A 19,203-nucleotide genomic window follows, 5' to 3' on the forward strand; every position below is an offset into this window, starting at 1 on the left:
ACATTAGTATATCTCATTTAGACAGAGGGTCACAGCCTGTCCTTACTTGCAGTTCATGAAGCTGGCGTGCTCAGCGTTAAGTCACAGTTTCTGTCTTCCTCCTGAAACACCTTGGCCTTGACCAGATCTGCCCTCTCTGAGATGAGCTGTGAGGGGCAGGCGTGTTCTGTCTTGTACTGCGTGGGCCCCATCTCCCTACCATCCATACTATCTGACTACATCTGGATGCCAGAGAGACACAGCAACTTGAGACCTATACTCGCAGTGGACCCTGTCACTTGTTTTCAGCATTAAAATTATCAGGTAAGACCTCACAGTATGGATTCTCTGACTTTCAGACTTCTTTAATTCCTTACATCGAAAAACAATTGGTCTCTAAGGTGCTTCTACATAAGAGTTTCAGTTCAGTTCAGGTGAGGAATAAGTCTTGCAAGCAAATTTCTCTGTTGTCATTCTTTTTCTGCTCTGTTTCATATTTGTATTGAAAACATGCTAACTTCTGGATGAAAATAAACTATGTACTCTGGGTGCACACTGATATGCTCCAAACACTACCAGGCATTCAGTTTACAGGACCAGACTGAAAGTAAATCCTTCCAAAAGGTGTACAGTGTTCATGTCAGATCCTCTGTATCAGCTGTTTCACTCTACAGATCCCTCCTATTGTGCAGCACTATTTGCTAATGTAGACCCAGTCTAAAAGGATATTAATACAAAGCTATTCCAGGTCACATTAAACTACCTTAGACAAGGGGTGTGCATTTGGCAACTGAAGGGTGTAATAACATAGCATGATAAATGCTCTGAAGTTATGTAAATTCTGGCATTTAATTTTCTGGTACTTTTACTTCAAAACAATCTGGATGTGGACGGTATCAACATAATTGTAGTGATGTTTGTGAATGCTACTAATAATATGAAAACGTTGCATCTTGAAACATAGTAAACACTCTGATTTAGATTCTCCTGTTTCATGTTTTTATATATAATCCTTAAAGGAGTTGCCCAAAAAAATTAACATGAAGCACTTTGCAGAAAGCTTTGTCCTGCCCTCAGAAATGTGCAACAATACATCTCTGTGGCATCCCATGTGAGCCCATGACCTCCTTGAGAGCAGAGGTGCCCATCACCTATTTCTCACTGCAGGAATAGATGGGTTTCACTCCTCAGACACAGGGATGTAAATCTCAACAATTTTGATGAGAATCAACTGTAACACCTGCAGCTGTCCTGAGCTCAGTTATCCAACATTTTCAGCCCTCTCAGTACCCAAACTCATGGGGGAGTTTCCACGAGAGGAAACACAGTGTTTTTCCGCAGGTCCCTGGGAGCGCTCTACCAGTGAAGCAACTCAGCCTTTCACACACCTGTACTATATACTGAAGCACATTCAGACCCCACAGACCTCAGACAGGAGAGCTGGGGAGAGGTAATATAAGGCTCATATTGTGGAAGTGACAAACTTCATAACATGACAACCAGAAAAGAGGGGAAAAAAATCACAGTAAAAACACGGAGATGGGCATTGCTTTTTAAGTCACACATGTTAATCTAGAGGCAACTGTTTGACCCCTAAGACCTCCAAAATTCAAAGCTACATTTATAGGTGTCTTGCTTGCTCCTAGTCCTGTGATCCTCAGGATGCCAGGTGTAAATGTGATGTGGAGGGTTGCAATCTCTCTAATCCTATGGATTGTTGGGTGGGAGAAAGAACATGTAGAGTTCTAGTTCCTCGGGGTGTTTACCCAGAACTTGAAGTGCACAGAAACTTCAGGAATGGAGAATTTTTTTGCTTATTCCTATTCAGAGATTAGAGAACTCAGAGGAGAATGTGCCTTCTCTATATCGGTTTCCCTCTGATGACATTGTGGCAGCCACTGTAGCTGCAAACAAAAGCAGGACTGGATGGGGAATCGAGCTGAACCAAGAGAAAGAGAAAGATTTTTATTGTCCAATAGCCCTGGCAGGGTGACTGTTCCCATGGAAAGACTGAACAGCTGGGTGCACTGTTCAGTTGACAATGACGAGGACAACTCCTCAGTCAAGGATGACTTAATTTGTCCTCCTAGTGAGACACATTGCAAACTGCAGAGGTCGAGAGCAGACCTTAGAGAATTCTTATGATGCTCCTCCTGCTTATTCGTGCAAAAAACCCCAGAAATCATCAGAGATGTGTTAATTGTGGGAGCCTCAAAGCAAAACTAGATAATATTTCCCAAGGGAGGAGCGTGCCACCAAACCATGAATAATGTTTACTGCGTGGGAATTGGTATACAATAAATTACCCTTGTCTTTTGTATGTTTACATCAGTACATGAAGGCAGTGGACTACAGACAGAATTAATCTGGAAGTGAGATCCAGTGATCATTAAGGAAGGCATAATAATATCCAATTTTTCTGCCTTTTGCATGTCACTTTCTCCCTACAGTTTCCTTAGTCTTGTAAGCCCATATGTTATTTGTGAACAGGTAAATATACCTCGGTAAGAGTGCTCGGGAAGCATCCAGTGATGCCTGTAAGATTTAAAAAAGAAAAAACAAAAACAAAAGACAAGACAACAATGCAAATACCAAACAAAATTATTTTTATAAGCTGTTGAAAACTACATTTTTCTTCGTTTTGCAAAAGGGGAAAGGATATTTTGGAATGCCCATTGAGGATCAAATCCCACAAATTGGCACCTACGTGCAAATTGATCTCTACAAAAGAATGCTACTATTCTAATGCTAAGTACACTGCTTTTTCTTTTAAATGAAAAGGACAATAACACTTCCAAGAAGCTCTAATTTGCAAAAATTTCTGCAAGTGCAGAAGGAAAAAGGCTGATGTATATACTGGCATGATTTATTTTTGTTTGTCATGAGGAAGGGAAAGAAAATATTCCAGTTCCAAAGGCTAATAAGTTTCTCATTAAAGCCTGTGTGTAGCAGATCAGGCAAAGTAGAAATTTTATGTTGCAGATGTGACAAATACTGAAGGTTTCAGGGTTTTTATGGAAGGCAAGATCATAAATGGTACAAGCCCCTACTTAGCGAGGCAGGAAGACAGGCAGGCAGGAATGAAGATAGGCAGAAAGGAGGGGAAGTGTCCCTGGTATCTAGTGATGGGACACATGGGAATGGTTCAAAGCTGTGCCAGGGGAGATTTAGACTGGACAGAAGGAAGCATTTCTTTATCAAGGGGGTGGTAAAACACTGGAACGGGCTTCCTACATGGGTGGTAGATGCCCCAAGCCTGTCAGCGTTGAAGAAGCACTTGGACAATGCCCTTAATAGCATGCTTCAGCTTGGTCAGCACTGAATTGGTGAGGCAGTTGGACCAGATGATCATTGTAGGTTCCTTCCAACTGAAATAGTCTAGTCTAAGGGAAGGGAGGGAGGAAGCAAGAAAGGAGGAGGGCAGAGTTAATATCTTCGTTTCACTGTGCTGTATCAAGTGAATCGTATAAATTTTCTTCACATTCATAGATCTTCGCATTGATGCATAATATTTACCTGCCTAGCTCAATTTAATCTGCAGCTTTTAGTATCCTTACTAAACTTTATTATTGCAACAAAAAAACCAACTGCCAATGTCATTGTGATGGCCGTGAATTGACATCTCAACTCAATGAAATGCTAGCGTTCAGGAAATCAATCTTAACCTGTAGTTAGGTTAGACTAGTCCTGAGTTATTTGAGGCATGAAAGAACTTGAGAAGTGAATAAACACTCCTATTCCTACGGAGTGAACTGAAACATGGTTTTGACGTCTGTACCAGATCTGTTTGCAACTGCAGGAGTGTATATGCATTAAGGACATTTTTATCTAGTACATTCAGTCTGGCACCTTTTGTCAAAACAGAACTCAAACACTTGTGTCAGCCAAAACAGGTGTTTGGCTATTAACACAGCTGAAGCAAAAGTTTGCACATTGTATAGGATGAAAGATAGGCTTAAGGAAAATCCACAGAATACATTCAGTGTGTAAATATTCCAGGCCTGTGTGTGCCTCGCAATGTTGCCTGATTCCAGGAAAAAAAGCTTCTGGCAGCCTTCATTCCAATCAATGTCTTCCTCTCTATTTACCTCCAGGGCTAAATCCAGGCAAATAGAGAAGGCGAATATAGGAGGCAGATAGTAGGCATATCTATTACTAGCCAATGTGCTGTCATGTCTCAGTTGGAGTACAATTTGTTGAATTTCCTTCTTTGGTTCTGAGAACTGCCTGCCCATTATCTCCTTTCCCATCAGCAACACCTATCCTGCAGGCTGGCAGGAAAATGTGGTGTCAGGAAAGAAATACTGAAGTTCTCAGAAGGTGTCTAGGGCCGAGCTCTTTCTTCAGGAATAGCTTTATTTTATATAATTTTAGGTAACCGATCTGGCAGAAAGCAAGTGAAAACTAAGTAATTTATTCTGATTTGACAAAATTCATAGTATTTCTTGGATATCTTCCATTATCTTAAGATAAAATAACAATTTGTGGTCTACTCATTAGATAACTCAGAATAAATGATAACATATCAGCTAGTGCATCCTTTTGACACAATGAAGTCCTTAATCTTCAGTCCTTATGGTTCTCTGATTGCCCCTTCTCTGATTCTTCATACCTTCTCCTGAGTCCTAGTACCAGGAAATAGCTGCAGTAATTCTGTTTCAATTATAGCCAACTGTCGATAATCTGAGTTTCTGATATGCTTCATATAAAATTGTTGTTAGACTGGTACATTAAGTCTGTGTTTGTGTACCTTTCCTTTAGGAAAAAAAACAGAAGAGTCATATTTGCAAATTCACAAATTATGCAAGTTGTTCCATGATCACCAAGGCAAATTAAAGGAAAAAACATCATAACACACACCACCAGTCTGTGTAGGATACTGATGAATTTGTCAAAATGGGATAAAACCTTGGGGTGCTATCGAATCATCAACTAAGCTTGGATGCTCAGCTAGTGCCAGTGATTACAAAACACCCCCCCACTACACACACACACACACACACACTCCCCACATAAGCTGTATGTCAGCTTCAGATTTCAAGGAAATGCTGATCCTTTCTCCTGAGTGTGTCTTTGGCTCCTGTGATCCAGATTAGGTACTTATCAGCTCCCAGCTGGGTTAAAAAATTCCCTGTATCTAAAACAATGCATCAGCTCCAGCTATAAAAGTCATCTTTCTGCTGCCTACAGAGCCTGATCGCTGTCTAGAAATAGTACAAAATGTCTTTGCTAAGGTAGGTTTTTCTATTATAGTGACATGTAAGGATTGTATGACATTAACTGCAACCTTTATTATTGTGGGTTAATTTAAAGGGGTTGTATTGAAAGAGCCTCAATTATCAAAACAGCAGTCCAAAACCCTAAAACCAATACTGAGTATCTACAGGCTAGAGTAAGGATACATGCATCTGAGAAGAAATTCACCTCACCCAAATTTGGAGTTATCAGCATTTTAATTCTGTCTCCCTTTCTCATATTAGAAAGGGCCTTAGGACATGAATGAGCTCACATCCCTTCCAGTCCTACTGAAGGAAAACTGTTGCATCCACATAGCCATGGCTTGGAAAGAGCATCAACCGGAAAAACTGTTTTCAAGAGACTCCAACGCTTCTAAATATGTGATCAGCTTACAATAAGACCACACAAAAATATGTCAACAGCTTGATAGATACTTCTGCCCTGTAGCAGATGTCAAGGTCCCAGCTGCATTAGCCAGATGTGTGTCCTGCTCTCTGTAGGAAGCTGTTGCGTTTGTGACAAGGAAGGCAGGGAGCCCAACGTGCACAGTGCCTCAGCCATCACTGATCACAGTTCTGCAGTATTAGCAGAACTCAAAGGGGAAAGCAGATTTGTATTAACATGCCAGAGTGTGACATGGGACAGCTGAGATATGGGCAGTTGCCTTCTGAAGTCTTCTGTCCTAGGCAGTTGCCTGCACTGTGTTTTATGCAGCAACAGCCTTGACAAGAAGTGCAGAACAAAAGGGTCTGGAAAAGAAACTATAATAATTCTGAACAATTCAGATCTATATCCTAGTTGTTTGGTTGACTGGTTTTGGGGGTTTTTTTCTGTGAAGGAGACAGGATCAGGATCTGTATGCTTCTGCACTGAAAAAGTTTATACCTAGAATAATAGGAATTACATCTTACATTGCAGTCTTTTGTGTATATACCTGTCTGCTGTCTCTACTGTCTGTTTTTGCTGGTTGTCTTCCACACCACGAGTATTACTGATAGCATATAATCTTGCCATTTTAGTAACATGTTCAAGGCAACCCTACTTCTGTATGTGTAATATGGAGCAACTTTAGGTACGTGTAATAAGTCTAACCAGTTTGAGCACCTGCAGAGCTGTGTATATGTGAAGATCAATTTTGTACTGCTGGAACAACACAGCTCCCTCTCAGTTCCCCGCTGTGCTACTGTTTTTAGAGCTACACACACTGACAGGGACGTATGAACATAAACGCTGTGAAAGCAAAAATTAAGGGGCTATGGGATCTGTGCTGTCTGAACAAATATAAGAGCCCCCAAGTTTCAAATGAAATGGAGTGACACAGTCCTCTAAAAAAATACCATCAGGGAGAGAGAGAAATGTATTAGGATGCTTGTAGGTCATTGTTAATTAAAAAAGCATCTGATTATCATTAACATAAATTGTCACTGAAGGAAATGGGGCCTTCGTTGCAGGAGACAAACTGGCTGAGTTAGCTTAAATTGCCTGGAGTACATGTACCATGTGATGGAACCAGTGAAGAAATTGAAAGCAAGTTAAAAATTTGCATGTAGGTAACTGATTCAGAAAACAGTTACACTGATGTTGAAGCAGTGTTTTGTTTAATTGCAATAGAACCAGTATAGGTAAGATTTGAGCTAAAGTTGTAGGAGCAGCAAATTTACTATAGCTGAAAACAGCATCCCTACATTTCCAAAAGCTAACACATGAAAAAGAGCAATGTAAAAAATCAGAAACTCTTGATATTTAAGGGTATAATTCAAGAAAATAAAATCCTGTCACCTAGATTAACTTTATCTCTCCACTTTCCAGACAGTTCTGTGCCAGGCACTCTGATAGTTTGATTTATTAGTCCTTTCCTACAAATGATTCCATCTAGTTAGACTTTGACTTGGTCTTCTTCTTGCTCCAGAATTCATTCTGCTTTGCTCTGGGATTGCCAGTGGCTATACCAAGAATAGCCCTGTGACTGGCACAGCCTTGGAAAATTGTATCTGAAACTCCATATTTTGAAAAGCTTTATAAGTGAAAATGTCTTTTGTTCTGTTTCCTTGTAATGTGGAAGAAAGATGCTTGGAAAATCATCTGAGAGAAGGAAAAATACTAAATCAAGCAAGCAGAGCTGTAATGCTACTCAGATCTTTAATTTAGTTTCTGTGATATGCTCGATATGTACAACTGGAGGTGAGCTGTCTTGGTATGAAGCTTTTGAATAACTTTGAATTTGCTTTTACTATGTCTACAGGCAGTTTAGGAGCTGGAGTTTTGGGGTTACTTTACTAAGTTACCTTATTAAGTAATGTTATTGGGTACTCTGCATTTTCTTACAGTCTCTTCATTTTATTTAGTGTTATAGTTGCTACCCAACTTAGCAGCTAGCAGACTAGTGAAGTTTGCCTTCAGAGTACAAAGCACTGGAGGGTAGCACAGCAAAAACTGTAGTTTAAAAGTACTTGTCTCAAGCAATGTAATTCAGTGATTCCACAAAATCAGTTTGTATCATCAGCAAACAAAAATAGCTATCAAGACATATACACACACAGATATGTGAGATAAGGACTAAGATAATATGTTATGTATAATATCATTTGCAGGTAGTAAACTTGAGAAATCAAACTCATTCTCTTGATTTTATTGGAGCAAAAAGGATTTACACGAACCACACATTTGCCCCATCTCCCACAAGTATAGTTATCAGGGTATCATATCCCTTTTCTAAAGCAGTGTATTTGGAGATTGGTTCCTGTGGAAAGTGCTGTATTATTAAACAATAACTAAATCATTTACATTATGATAAATTAATAGCTGGTAGAGTTTAGTAAAGAGTGATATCTCTTCTGCAGATACTTTAAAAATAAATGCCTTATTTTAGGGGCATTTTTTAATCTTTTAACTTTTAATTTTCTTTCTCAACAGTCTTTCATTTTCAAACAAACACAAGTCTTACCTTCAAGTGTGCAGGGCTGTTTTGGACTGGAGACTGTTTCAGCATTTCTGAAACCATTTGAAAATATCCGGACCTGTCTCCTCTATATTGTTGCTAAAAATGTCTGCTGAATTTGAAAGTAGGTTGAACTCTCTAGAAACTCTTTCCTTTTTATGATTTTTCACCTAGACTTTGACTATGACAACCAGTAAGATGCTTCCTGAAAATGTTCTCCTTCCTCCTCTTAGATTTATCTCTAGCAGGTACCCTTCCTCTGCAGAAGGTGACTGGGTGAACTCTCTTCAGCTCTTGGACCCGAAGGGGCTATTGAGGGTGAAACTCTCTGTGCCATTATCAGTTTATCATTGTTTGTTTACCTTAAAACTCTAAACTTGAAGTCCGTGGTGCGGAGGTAGCCAGATATATAAACTGAAATTGTCATTCCCAGCAAACAGACCACAGCTGGAATTATGGCCTAGGACATAATGTTTCTGACAGAATGAACCTTGGGTTCAGGGTCCTAAAAAAAGCACACAAGGTAAAAGTTTATTGACCAAGAGTTGCTATTTTGAACCCTTTGGACATTAAATGCATGCTTCCCATATTAAAAATATTGCTTCAAAGCAAAAAAAATTCTGAGGTGTTAATGCTCCTGTGTCTGAGCATTGTGACTTGTCTTTAAAGGAACTTGCTTTTCAAACAGTTCTCTACTCACCTAGAAAACTCAGACCCTTCCAAGGTATCCCGAAGTTATAAAAACAGTCCCTCTCTGGATTTAAAGGAGGGCTTTTTTTTTCATTCCCAATGTCTTGATCTCGGAGTTAAACAAAAAAAACCTGTTCTCTTTCTGTTTAGTATTCAATGATACTAAAATATGCATGTACAAAAAAGGCTCAGTTGTGTACAAGTTCTTTGGGGAAAATGTTTGTTGACATCAACAAGATTTTTGCTTGAGTAAGGTCCACAGGATTTGGTCTGATGGGTGTCTTGAGGTTTTCTGCCTGAATTGTGCTGTGATGACAGCTACAGTGACAGTAGTAGCAGATCAGATTACTTTTTTTAAAAACCTGTAAACCCAGCTCACACACAAGTATTCTGAAAAGCCCACTTCTTACCCTGGGCAGGTACATTTACATATGCAAAACAAAGTTTTACTTGCCTTTAAGCATGTAAATTAGCCTCTTATGTGTCTGCTTGCGTAATCATGCCTCAGAATTAACTAACGTGCCCTGAACTCAGATTTTTACTATATTCCAGAGAACGGAATGTCTTCGAAGGAACAGAAAGAAGACACATTTTTGTTGACTTTGCTCTTACTCTGTCTATTCCAGGAAAACTGAGGACATATTTCATTTATGAAAAGCTACTTCAACCAGCTAAGCAATCAAGTTAGAGTCCCCTCAACAGTAACATACTGCCTTTGTCATTTTTCATATATTTCTATATTTCATGTACTGCACTGATATGAAGCTTTTCTTGGAGAACTTGTTTTTGAATCACTAAATAGTTGAACAGACTGTCACTAGAAAATGCTTTAGAACTTTTATGAGCATACTTTTATTGTAAATACTAATTTACAGTGTAGCTATTTCAGTAAGAGAGCTTAAGAAACAGTGCCATTATGATTTTTAGCTAAAATCATCTGTATTTTCTGGGATTTATTTAGTAAAATACTCAGTTGCAGATGGTAAATTTTAGTCAGAATTAATAAACATATAAGTATGTTGATCTGCAGTATTATTTTATCTTGCTTATCTTTTCTGTGTAAGGAAAAATCTTTGAAAACCTTAAGCTTTATCACTGTCTTTTAGAAAAAAACAAAATTACAATACAAAATTAGTTCTCTTTTGCTCTGTCTGTTCGAATCTCGTGCATTTCCAGCTAATAGGCAAGTTAGTGTTTTCCTGCTTAACTTGTTCCCCTCCTTGAAGACAGGAATAGCATGTCAGATGACCATAAAAGTTACTGTGGTGAAATACAATGCCCCAGTCCTGAGTCACAGCTCTGGTCCATCTTTGAGCTCTACCTATGCCAACTAAAACTGTGCTCTAGCATGGTGTGCTTCAAACGATTGCCTAAATTTTGCTTAGAGGGACGCACAGGTCTGTTCATGGGGGTAGCCCAACCCTGCAGCCCTGCTGACGACAGACAGCTCTGCCTCTCTCTGTGCCATACCCATGCCTGAGTTAACAGGGTCCAGTGCCCCATTCAGAGGGGTGAGCTTGAGGCCCAAGGCCCAAGGCAATAACCAACACCTTTGTCTTTCTTCACTGCCAGCTTCCCCTTCTCATTAGGCTTCAGATGTGGTAACTAAAATTTATTAGCCTGAACAGGACTGATGAGATTTACCGTGATATATAAAAGAAATGTCGAGTTAGAGAAAATGGATGAAAAATTGAAATAATAAAGTTGTATTGGTAGCTTGTTGAGGTAATTGAAAAGCCTTGTTATGTTGTATCGTGATGGGTTCAAATAAAATATAGGTGCAATTTGTCTAGATCATGCCTGTAGCACACTACAAAATAGATTCCTCTCTTCTAGACTTAAGGAACTGTTCAATTTTTACCTGTCAGTGGGGATTGTGAAGGGATGAGGTGAGATTAAAACTTCTCCTTATTGATGTAGTTGACAGTCTGGCATTTTTTTCCACCACCTTGTTTGCAGGAGGTCAGTGAGTGTTCGTCAAAGCACCCAGGGTCATTTCTGCAGAGAAGTCCAACACACCCATTTTTGTCCCACAGCAATTTCCCAGACTCTGTTCCCTGCACAGAGAAAACTGACCTGCTCTAGTGCAGAGTTTTGCCCTCAGAGCCACCACTGAGGCTCCAGAGGCACCGAGGGATGTCTGCACCCCTCACCTGTATCCACAGTGTGAGACCATTTGTCCTCAGCTGGATAGGACTTGCAGGTGACTCTGCTCAATAGATCTTGGAAATCTTTGCCTCTAATTGTCAACAGAACCAAAGCCCAGAAGGAGCACAGTTAATGAGATCCGTCTAAACTGCAATGAAATTACTTAGAGTTATTAAGTAGATTTTAAGATTAAAAACATGCTATGTTTCTCTAAAAATGAGTTGGGTTTCTGAAGCTCAAGGCAAGCACCCATTGAAAATCCTAAATATTACCCTTTATTGTATCTTTCATTTATTCCCTATTTAGTCCTAAGTCACTCAGAAGACTCCAAGCCATATCCAGCAACAGCATGATCTCAAGGAAATATAAAGGTGGCAAATCACCTGTTACCTGTGGAAGTAAGACACAGGGGGCACAAGGTGTACCTATTGCAAGTCCAGGGGTAGTTTGCTTTCTAGCAGAGTACTTCTAGCACAGCCACTCTGTGGCTGAAAATTTCTTTCCATTAACTTTCTCAACACTTGTAGGTTGCAATTTCATTAGTTCAGGTGGTCAGGAGAAGATTTTGTCTAAATGTATTCCCTGTACAGTAGTGAAAACCTGTCAGACACTATTAATAATGCAGAGGAGTAACCAGGTTCTCAGATAGGTATTTTATAATTACATAAGTAGCAGCATTGTAACAGTCACAGTGATCTAAGATTGTAACAGAAGCTAAGTTTGCAAGAAGTAACATCTTTTATGAAGCCAACTTGAGTATCTTGGGAAAAAAAACAGACTGCATTTTACTCAGTGAAGGGCTTGTGTGCCTGATACATCTTTTCATTCTAATCTGTTGGTCTAATAAAAATATTACCTGTGCCTACAAACCTTGCCTTGCAAATATATGTGACTTGAATCAATAAATAGTTATTCTTTGCACAATAGATAATCATAGGATAATACAGTGACAGAGAGTTTGTTGGTAGTGGCACGTAAGCTGCACACAAGATCTTTTTAAATTTAACCATATTAAACATATTTTGAAAAATACTTCCTATTTGAAGAAAAAAAAAGAGTACTTTTATTCTTATGAATGTAACCTGTAATGTACTTGTGCAGTGGAATTCATCTTTCTCTGTCAAGGTAGTATCTTTCTCTCTTTCTCCATAATGCCCTTCATTCTCTGCTTTGTGCTAAGGATATGTATTGACTTTGCAGAATTGCTGTAGCAAGCCGTAAATGATGTATTCAAAGAAAAATCCCTGCCCTGTTCCCATAGAGAGAACATGAACAGCGCTGGGCAATCAGTTATGCTGCATTTTGTATTGTGACATTCAGTGCAAGCACGAAAAGCAGCCCAAGCACAGACGTCACTGGCATAAGTTCTGACAATAGAAGCCTGTTTCTTTTAATATTCATATAGAGACATCTGAAGTGTTCTTCCTCCTTCACTTTATTTCTTTTCTACTAGACCCTGTCATCACACACAGGGAGAAGACAATCCTTCGTTACTTACAGCTCTCTCAGTGCAGACAAGGGTGTAACTAGTAATTTGACAATTGCTGGTTCATCAGCCAGCATACTACCTGTGGTTTGTCCACAGTAAATACATGATATCCTGTGGTACAGGTACCACAGCAAACAATTAACTCCTTTTGCCTAAATGGTGCAGTTAGACATATTCAGAATTGTTTTACTAAATGGCTGGAAGAGCAGAAAATCTGCTATTCAACATTTCATTAGAAATGTTTTGGGAGAAAAATTGTTAATAGTTGCAGAGTTGTAATAATACAGTTGTGTATATTTTGCATTTGGAAATTCCATATGCTATATGGTAAAAATAAGCAAAATGAAATGGTGCAGTCAGGGAGAGGTCAGGACAAGGCCAAGGTGACAAGGAAGTTCCTTGGCAGCTCCCTCTGAAACTTTCAGCCATGTAAGCCTTCTAGTGTCCTCCATGTGGGGTGAAATTTTCAGATGTGAATAGGACTCTGTGAACTTTTTTGCTGCTGTATTGAAACCAAATCAGATTTCAATCTAAACTAATAAAGTCCAGGGTTACCCTTGGGATTCCCTGGAACTGCTGAGGAGTTTTAAAGCCTCAGTGTGAAGGAAAAGCTGATGCATCTGTCAGCAGGAGAAAACACAGTGTTTTCCTCAGTGACTCCAGATGACAAATTACTCTCCTGAAGATACTGATGGAGTAGACCATGATCATGGTCTTTTTAGCAGAAAAAAACTCCATGTTCAATTTATTGTCTTCCTTATGAACAGCCATTGAGAAAAAAGATGCTGAATCCTACAGACCTTCCAAGAAAAAAAAGACTAAAACAAGACTAAAATGATAAACTGATAATTATATTTAAGAAGAAGGAGAAGAGACAAACAAAGGCTTTATTTTAAAGAGCAGGAGATTGACCAAAACAAGGCTATGTTTAGAGATGGCTACTAGGTTTGAACATACGCTTGAATAAGGTTTTCCTTGATTAATATAGAAGAAAAGGTGGCTAACAAGAAAGCCCACCCTACATATAGGCAATGTAGAAGATAAATCTCTGTATTAAGTGAACTAAGGCAAAACAGTGAAAGAAGCAGAGCAAAGAGGGAGGAAATCCCTCTTTTCTGAAAACTTTACAAAGTTTTTCTGACAGTGGTAAGCTCAGGTAAAGCCTTGAGAAGGATTAAAATCAGGCTCTAGTCTTGAGCAAGGCCTGGGAACCCATCACTGGTTACTTGGAAGAAAAGGAGAGTGAAGGCCAAAAGAAAGGCATACAATGGAGAAGATTGTATCTTGGAGCCTGCTGAATGACAGGTTCCAAGGTACATCTGTATACCTGTGACAGAACACATATAGCCATATACACATTTTTGTATGGTGTGCTGTTGTCATTTTAAGTTCTCCACTGGATTTTGTGTGCACGTACACTGTTTAAACAGACTGTACAGCATTCAGGAGTTCCACCATTGTAGCACGTGACATTCTGGGCTTTCTCAGATACAAGTAGAGCTGGTATTCTTCTGTGTGGACACAACAACTTGAAAGCTATTCCTATTACTGGTTGAGTAACATTTTACAAAGATGGATGTTATTTTATGACCAGACATATTCCATTCACCACTCTTGTTAAATATGCATTGCCTTGCTATGTCACTTCTTCAACAATGTGTAGTTTTCTTTTATTGCTTTGGAAACTTGGAAACTTACCGCTTTTGGATGATGGCCTCATTTTATCATTTGGGATATGGAATTCTTTTTAATTAACATGCACTTTTTCTCTTTCTCAAATAGACTCTTAACAATTGTTGCCTTTTGAAAAGCTGTGATTTATTGCACAGTAAAAACCAATAGAGTTTAGGTCATGATTAACTGAAAAAGCAAATCAGTGGTTAAATGAACACCTAGTATTTGAAAAAGCCATAGAGGTGCTACAAAAAATACATCATATCTATTCCTCCAGTATTTTCTGGTGCAAATATCCCATTCTAGTATTTGTAAAATGAGTGTTTCCTGTTAACTGCCTCTGAAGTGATTCCACAACACAGTCTATATCTGCAAAAATCCAAAAACTTTCTGTTTGTCAGAAGAATAATGAACAAAGCTGGATAAAGTGAGGCAGAGGTATAAGATAGAAACATAAAAGCTGTTGTATGACATGCAATGACAACATAAAAGTGGCAAATAGTTGTTTCCGAGTTTTCTCCTCTCTTGTTCCTTCACCTCTGTCATTTAGGTAACTTATAACTCATTTCTTGTTTCAGTTCTGAAAGACAGAAGACTATATGAACACATAAGCAATATCCATATATAATGCTTTGTCTTCCAAGTCTTCCTTGTAGGAGAACAGTATAAATATCTTGCAGCATACAAAAATCTCTTGTTCAAACAGTGATAGCAAAATGCTTCTTTCATCTCTTGGAAAGCCTCTAAATTTTAAAACTACTCATCATGCTGAATTCGTTAGGATTTTTTTACTCTGTTTGCATGGTTTTAGAATTATGTATAGTAGGTGGCAGGGAGAACATCAAGTATTGGAGAGGAAAGATTAACTTCTTTCATGTAAAGGACATTTAATCACAACTGTGCCTAATAAAATGCTCTAGATTCAAGAATTGATTTTTATGGGTCATGTAAGGTTTGAGAGTTAGGTTCAGTTTCTTTAATTTAAAATTCTAATTTTATTTTATCGTTTTGAGGAAGGAGGTGAGATACTTCATCCACCTGTTCTTTATGTGAACTATGCATGTGAATGTTTGAAACCTGGTCTCATTTTTCCTGAAAATGCTTGGTGGTTGAAAACATGTAATGCTGAGATGAGTGAGTTGATGGTCACAATCTTTGCAATGTACTCTCAACTCTGATTTCAGAGGCACAGGAGAGCACTCATCAGATTGTGTGATTCACCCGTGTATCAGGGAGGGGAGCATGAAACAGTGATAATGTAAGTTTATCTTATTTTACTGTATATCACAGTAACAGGTCTTAGAAAAGATAAGTCACAGGCACATTAGTGAAAGGTGTCCCTGTGAAGGAAAACAACCCATGAGGTAGAATTCAGAGTATGTAGCTAAATCTGCTTTAGTAAATACAATGTTTGGATAACCCATTTGGCTATATATGTGAAACTGAGGTGTTCATGTATTAAATGCATGGATTTTTTTCTAGTGCTTACTCTGTATATCATAGAATTCTCTTGGGTTTTCTGTGTCATATGTGAGTGTTGCACTATATACTATTTATTGATCCTAAATTATAAACTTAAACAATAGATAGTATGTGCATTTTATTTTCATGGTGCTGTGGTCCATGCAGTAATCAAAGAACATTCATTGCAGTTGCTATTCCATTAAAGCTGTCATACATATTTTATTCTGATATTTTTCCCCTCACTGCAGTCCAACTTGGGGGTAAAAACAAACTCACAGACTACACTCAAACGCAAACTTTTCAAGTGGTATCAGTTTAGCCTTTAAGATTATAATCAGACTTACTCTGAGTATCCTATATTAAAGCAGAGAAGTGAAGATCTGTGCATATACTACAGGAAGCAAGTGCATTGATTCAGTAACCAGCTCGATTCTAGGAAGAGGTCATTGCTCTTGCAAGCAGACTCTCAGCAGTAATGGTGTACTGATAACTTTCTAGGAGATTATTACAGGTATTCTGTCCTAGTATTAGGGAGAAGTGGTACTGAGGGGCATGTTTTGCCTTATCATTATCAGAAGTGTGCCAAGTGTCTGAGGCTGACCAGAGATGCTGACAAAGGCCATTTCTGCCTCCTCAGACTGTTACACTAAAAATGCTCAATCAGCCACAGGAGCCCAAAGATGAACACAGAAGAAACTGCGAGAGCATCGTAAGGCTTCCCAACACACCCAAATATTCATTTATCATATCTGTAATTCATCGTTTGTTTTGGGCACTTTGCCAGCATACAAACTTCCAACAACTTCTCTCCAGAGATCTGACTGCCCTTTTTCTTTTATAGTGCTGAAGTGACTATGTTACGATCAATATGAAAAATGCGAGGCCAGAAAACTAGCCAGTGAGACCTTAGTTCTGCAAATAATCATTCGTGTAAATCTGGAGAGAAGACAAAAACTAACAAAAAAATCCAACCCAAATCTTGACTTCTAATCTGAATCTTCATCTCAAGATCTAATTGTTGAGGGACTGGCAGCGTCCCAGCTAATCAATAATGAGATTTAGAGTCTCCTACTGCCAGTCACTGGGTTGGCCGCAGACTGCTGGGGCACAGCTCTGCTCTGAGCTTAGTGAAGTTGCTTGAGATTTATCAGTTTAACTGAGATGGGGAATGGGCTCTGTGCTGGCAGCAAAATGGAGTTGTTACTACAAGGAGCTGTTAGAGAGGTAATAACCTTCTCATACCCGAGTGGACAAGTTTCCCTATCTTTTTCACACATACACATCATCAAAGTTGGTACAAGTTTGCTGCCTTCAAAGTCTGTGCAGAAAGTTGAAGGCTAGCACAGGGACAGCATAAGAAATACTTGCCCTCCTAGTTGCTTCAGGTCAAGATTCAGGAGACCTGGTAGGCAGTAAGGATGCCTTGTCCTACCGCTGCCTTTGCTGCTGTTGTTCTGTGGATGGGGAATATTTCAACAAGCCTGGCAGCTTTTATGAACACTAAAATGATCTTTAAAAGTGGATGTAAAACCCCTTTATTGTTTGGTTGTTTTTCCAAAGTCGTACACAAATCCTTCAGGAAACTGTACTGTTTGGCCTCGTAGAAGTAGCTCTGACATTAGTCTCAGGATGTTTATTAACTAAAATCAAGCCTTCTAAAGAAATTCAGTTTTCACCTCCGTACCCTTTTTTCTTAGATAAAGGAACGCTTGGTCTCTCTGGTGTGACTTTTGGTCTACCTCAGCAGCCCATTCTCTGGCAGCCTGTCTGATGATCCTCCCCAGATGTAACCAGCTCCGCGGAAGGGAGACACGGGGCTGCTCTCCCATAGCCGGGGAGCTGCCTGGGACCCTGGGGCAACAGCTGGGGAGGGGGGCTTCCCCGGGAAGGAGGGCGGGAGGGGGGGCGGCGCAGGAGGGCGCAGCTCCCCAGCACCAATCGCCTCTCGCAAGTCCCCGCAGTAGCGTCGGACCTGCCGCGATATCCACGGGCAGCCGAGCCAGGGGCAGAGGCGGCCACTGCCGGCGAGGGCAGCTCCGGGGAGCAGGGCGGCCTCGGGGCTTCCTCCTCCTCCTCCTCCTCCTCCTCCTTCTCCTCCTCCTCCTTCTCTTCCTCCTCTACCGCGCAGCCCCACGCAGCCCCCCCAGCCCGGCCTCCCTACGCAGCCAGAGGCAGGAGCGAGCGGCAGCTCCCTCCGCGGCAGCGGAACAGGGGGCGCGGTGATGTGAGGAGCGCACCCGGCGGAGGAGGGAAGTCCCGTCGCCAGGAAGGCAGCCGGGAGCTCCTCCGCGCTGCAAGGTAACCGGACCTCTCCTTCGCGGACTTTTCCCTCTGTTTTTTTCATTTTCCTTTCTCCCCCCCCCTTTTTCTTTTCTCTTTATTTTTGTTTCTTTTATTTATTTCTTCTTTTTTCCTTTCTTTTTATCTTTTTTTTTTTTAATTTCTTTCTTCTCCTTTACTTTTTCTTCTTTTTATTCTTTTTCTTCTGAGGGTTTTGGATTTTTTATTTTTTTAAATTTTAGTTGTTCCTTTTATTATTTTTTTTTCTCCTTTCCCCGACTCCCTAGCTGTCCAGCCACAGTCAGAGGGCGAGGAGGAGGCGGTAGGGAACGGAGCGAGCCCACACCGGGTCGCTCTGGAGTTTGCCTGGGACAGTCTTCTCCCGCTCTCTGCAGGTGCACTGCCAGGCGGGCAGAGCCGGGCAGGGCAGGGCAGAGAAGGGCACGGATCGTCCCGGCGGCGCGGCTGCCCGTCGGGAGCCGGGAGCAGGTCGAAGAGACGGAAAGGGGGCAAAAGGAGATGCCCAGGGCACGGAGCGGCTCCCTCCAACTTTCCTGGGGCGGAGAAGCCGGGGAGCAGCCTCGGGGATTTCCGCAGAACGAGAAAACCCTATGGAAAAAGCTGTGCATGTGTGGATGTTGTGCAGCAGGAGATGGAAACTATCCGCCCCCTCACCGTGGCTCCCGAGGAAGAAGCGCCCCCCGCCCCCCACTCCGGGGGTGTCCGGGGGCTCCGGGGCTCGTCGGGCGCTGCGGGAGCGGCGCGGAGGGGTGCGGGGTAAATGGTGCATGTTAAAAGATACGGAAGGAAGAGACCCAGTGGCTGGGACATAAATCAGGCAGAATATATGGGGAGTTGATGAGAATAGGTCTTTTCACCCTTAAAAAAAAATAGCTACTTCGGAAGAAAAAGAGGAGGCTGATTATTGGCATCCAGCTCTGAAACCCAGGCAGCTGATGCTGAAGGGAGCCAAAGGGAGCAGTTCTTCTTGGTTTAAAAACAGCAAGACAGTCTCTGCCAAAGATTGCTGTAAACACTGAATAAAGATTTCATTGTGGCATGGTGTGACTGGAATAATTAGGCAGTTAATTGTTCATTCTGATCTTAAAGTGCAGTAATCAGTCGTGCACAGTAGGAAAAATACGGGGGAAAGGGAGGAAGAATAGCAATAGGAAAACGATCGGAAAATGTATCACTTTTTCCTATTCTGCAGGGTTTTGGTTTTTTTTTTTTTTTTTTAGGTGGGTTGCTTTTGTGTATGTGTGTGTGTGTGTGTGTGTGTGTGTGTGTGTGTGTGTGTGTG

General features: G+C 40.6%; 1 protein-coding gene across 1 annotated transcript in view; it reads left to right on the forward strand.

The window, feature by feature from the left end:
- Positions 1 to 17,724: 17,724 nt before the first annotated feature.
- The window catches only part of CDH20 (cadherin 20), a 120,824-nt gene continuing 119,345 nt past the window's right edge, over positions 17,725 to 19,203 (forward strand). The window contains exon 1 of the mRNA XM_027682126.1: positions 17,725 to 17,918. The gene's annotated coding sequence lies outside the window, so the exon portion shown is untranslated. The remainder of the gene's footprint in view (positions 17,919 to 19,203) is intronic.

Source organism: Neopelma chrysocephalum, unplaced genomic scaffold, assembly GCF_003984885.1.
Source record: "Neopelma chrysocephalum unplaced genomic scaffold, ASM398488v2 Primary Assembly neopelma1_22b, whole genome shotgun sequence".
Lineage (NCBI taxonomy): Eukaryota > Metazoa > Chordata > Aves > Passeriformes > Pipridae > Neopelma > Neopelma chrysocephalum.